At 36.0% G+C, this 4,006-nt stretch overlaps 1 long non-coding RNA gene across 1 annotated transcript; it reads left to right on the top strand.

Moving 5' to 3' along the window:
- The first annotated feature begins 1,985 nt into the window (after positions 1-1,985).
- On the top strand, positions 1,986-3,379 carry LOC148442749 (uncharacterized). The gene is made up of 2 exons (XR_015875772.1): positions 1,986-2,208; positions 2,879-3,379. It is a non-coding gene; the product is annotated as an uncharacterized LOC148442749 (long non-coding RNA).
- The last annotated feature ends 627 nt before the right edge of the window (positions 3,380-4,006 follow it).

Genomic DNA, 4,006 nt, shown 5'->3' with positions numbered 1-4,006 from the left:
GTTTATTGTTGATTGTAACCTTTTTGTCTCTCATTGTCCCTATTTACAGTTGGCAGGTTTGTTTTGAGTATACATTTTCTTTACTTCCTAGAATTTCTGCACTTCTCACTTGAGCAGCTACTCTAATGAACATTGAGGGTTTTGGATACGTGAAAGAAAATGGTTTGCTTCAATGTTACAAGGGGAAACTGGTGTCTTCAAACATGGTGGATATTATAGACTGGTTTGTGTGTGGCCATATCAAGAGGCCATCAGGATACAGTGCTGCAGACTATTGAGTTTCTAAAGCTACCAGACAAGATTCTTACGAACTTCCATGCCCAGGTAATGCTTGTTTTAATATCCTAATAGTCTGTATTGTTTAGTTTAACCTAATTTAATTATCCTTAAAACTTAAAATGGCATCATACTGTGTGGTGCTGTTCTGTAAGGCACCGTATGGAGTGGCATTATATAGTATGGATGCTTGCTTTTAGTATCTTAATGGTATGCATTATTGCATTTAACCTAGTGTAATTGTTCTACCAACTGTTAGTATAGCATCATGCTGTGTAGTGCTGTTCTGTAAGGCACCGTATGGAGTGGCATTATATTGTATGGATGCTTCCTGTTGAATATTTTGCTTGCTTTTAGTATCTTAATAGTATGCATTATTGCATTTAACCTAGTGTAATTGTTCTACTAACTGTTAGTATAGCATCATGCTGTGTAGTGCTGTTCCGTAAGGCACCGTATGGAGTGGCATTATATAGTATGGATGCTTCCTGTTGAATATTTTGCTTGCTTTTAGTATCTTAATAGTATGCATTATTGCATTTAACCTAGTGTAATTGTTCTACCAACTGTTAGTATAGCATCATGCTGTGTAGTGCTGTTCCGTAAGGCACCGTATGGAGTGGCATTATATAGTATGGATGCTTGCTTTTAGTATCTTAATAGTATGCATTATTGCATTTAACCTAGTGTAATTGTTCTACCAACTGTTAGTATAGCATCATGCTGTGTAGTGCTGTTCCGTAAGGCACCGTATGGAGTGGCATTATATAGTATGGATGCTTCCTTTTGCATATTTTTGCTTGATTTTAGTATCTTCATAGTTTACATTATTGCATTTAACCTAGTGTAATTGTCCTTAAAAGTTTAAATAGCATCATGCTGTGTAGTGCTGTTCCGTATGGAGTGGCATAAAGTATGGTTGTTTTTAGTTAGTATTTTTAATACTATGCATTATTGCATTTAACCTAGTTTGTGTCCTTAAAACTGTTATACAGCATGTGTGGTGCTGTTCCGTAATGGTGCGTATCCACATTGCAATTTAAATCGCACATGTATCGTGCACATTTTGGTCAAACTACCAGTGATGCGTGCGCCCGCAGGTCGGTTCCGACATCTATCATCGCCCGTACATGCTGGTCAACCTGACAATCACGTTAGGTTCCGCATGTACGGCGATGATGAATGTGTGTGCTACACTGAACGTTCAGTGTAGGCACATTACAGACATGGAAACGACATCACGATTACAATGTCGTAATCGTGCTGTCATTTCCATGTCTGGTAGTGGATACGCACCTTTAGGCAGCGTATGGAGTGGCATTATAAATTATGGTTGCTTTTAGTTATAATCGTAATAGTATATATTATTGAATTTAACCTAGTTTAATTGTCCTTAACTGTTAGTATAGCATCATGCTATGTGGTGCTGTTCCGTATGGAGTGGCATTCTATAGTATGGTTGCTTCCTGTTAGTAGCATATCCCGCTTGCTTTTAGGTAATATATTAATAGGTTACACTTAACAAATACAAACTATATTTATTGCCCCTAAAACTTAGTATGGTGTGGCGTGTCATAATGCTGTATATTTCCTGCCTGTAGGGTGTTGTACCAATTATTTACAATTGGCAGTGTTATATTTTCAGTAGAAACTTTCTTTACCTCCTAGAATTACTGCACTTCTCATTCCAGCAGCTACTCTAATGAACATTGAGGTTTTTGGATACCTTAAAGAAAATGATTTGCTTCATCCATTGGCAGTGGTACAAGCGGAAACCAGTGTCTTCAAACAGCTTGGATATTATAGATGGCTTTGTGGTGGACATTACAGGAGTTTATCAGGATACAGTGCTGCAGACTATTGAGCCTATGAAGATACCAGACAAGACGCTTACTGACGACTATCCAGAGGCAATGATATCCTGTATTCATTGTAAGTAATTGGCTTGCTTTAATATCTTAATAGGTTACATCCAACAATACAAACTATATTTTCATTCTCTATAAAACTACTTTGGCTTTATGCTGTGAGGTGCTGTGACGTAAGGTGCCGTGCGACATGTCATCCTACAGTATGGTGCTTTGTGGTTGTCACTCTCATATCCTTCTTTCATTTTTTTTTCATGTCTTCATAGTTTATTGTTGATTGTAACTTTTTTGTCTCTCATTGTCCCTATTTACAGTTGGCAGGTTTGTTTTGAGTATACATTTTCTTTACTTCCTAGAATTTCTGCACTTCTCACTTGAGCAGCTACTCTAATGAACATTGAGGGTTTTGGATACGTGAAAGAAAATGGTTTGCTTCAATGTTACAAGAGGAAACTGGTGTCTTCAATCATAGTCGTGCAGATTTCATTCTTGCAAATACATTGCAGTAGGAAGTACAAGTTTATTAGCGCACATGGGGTCATTATTTGCAGTTGTCAAGCCAATGGTTTGTAAGAATGCATTTCCTTACATAGTAAATTACATTGTGTGAAACATTTTGTGATCAACTACAACTTGTTAGGTCTGTAGATCTCTTGGCGCATGTATAGATTGATGGAGTTAAATAAAAATGGTGTATATATTGCTTGATTAAATTGTTGATGTTTGTTCTGCAGCTAAACTCTTCAGTGACCCAAAGTGATGATGAGATAACCACAATAAGTGCTGAGAAGGGAGAATGTGGATATAAAGAGAAATCTCATGAACTATGTCTTTGATGGCGCCACACATCCTGCAACATGACCAACATCAGCCTTGTTCTAATTTGTTTACGTTCAGACCTAACATCATGTTATATGTTGGATGTCACTCTGTCCGAACCGTTTAATGTCTGATATTGCTCCAAGATCATGAAAACCTCATCTGATATTGCCCTATCCCCCCCTCCCTGTGACTATACTGTGCTTCACACTTTTCTCTACATTATCCAATGAAATACCTGTATTATACTGTTCCTGTAAACTTCTATCTGTAAATGATTCTGTAATCATGTGTATAAGATGCTCTGTCTTTCTGTGACAAATTCAGAGATCTAATTTACTTCTCATTACTCTGTGTCACTCTGCAGAAAAGTGGAAATGTTTCCCTAAATAAATTATATTTGCTTTACCACAAAAGACTATGTAATTAATATTTTGCTTTATCAAGATCTTCATCGATATATGCTGTTTTTTTTTATTATTTAACAAAGTACTTCTTAAGGGTTTTCTATGCGTCTATATCCTGGCAATATAGAGACCTCATTTTTGCTGGGAGAAGAAGACTGTACCTGTAGGTAATTACTCCTGAGATGCAACATCCAGGGACCAAAGTTCTTTAGGAAGGTTGTCTAAAAATTTGAGAAATTTAATCACTTTTTACTTAATGTTTAGCACATTTTGGAGCTCCATAACACACTCAGAGGTTTCTTGTAATAAGTTTTAATATTTACTTTTTTGTTTAAATGTGTTATTTCTCTTTAAAGTGTATCCATAGTTATTCAGTTTCTCTTTTTTCTGCATTAAACAATGGTATTTCAGTGCATTCCCCCATGTAATATAGTTCATTGAAACAAGATTTAATCTAAATCAAATTTAATTCTAAACTCAGGATCCCAAAGTTAGGTCAGTTTACATATAAACTACTCTTCTTCATAAACTAATTGATTACAAAACACAATATTGTAGTCCTTTTCTTTCTCAGAAAAATCTAGCTAGCAGCACCAGTTTAATTCGTATCACACAAAACACAGATTTGTACTAATT

Source organism: Taudactylus pleione, unplaced genomic scaffold (genome assembly GCF_031769625.1).
Source record: "Taudactylus pleione unplaced genomic scaffold, aTauple2 ptg001395l, whole genome shotgun sequence".
NCBI lineage: Eukaryota > Metazoa > Chordata > Amphibia > Anura > Myobatrachidae > Taudactylus > Taudactylus pleione.
The sequence above is the reverse complement of the archived record's forward strand: the minus strand, read 5'-3'. Positions and strand labels throughout refer to the sequence as shown.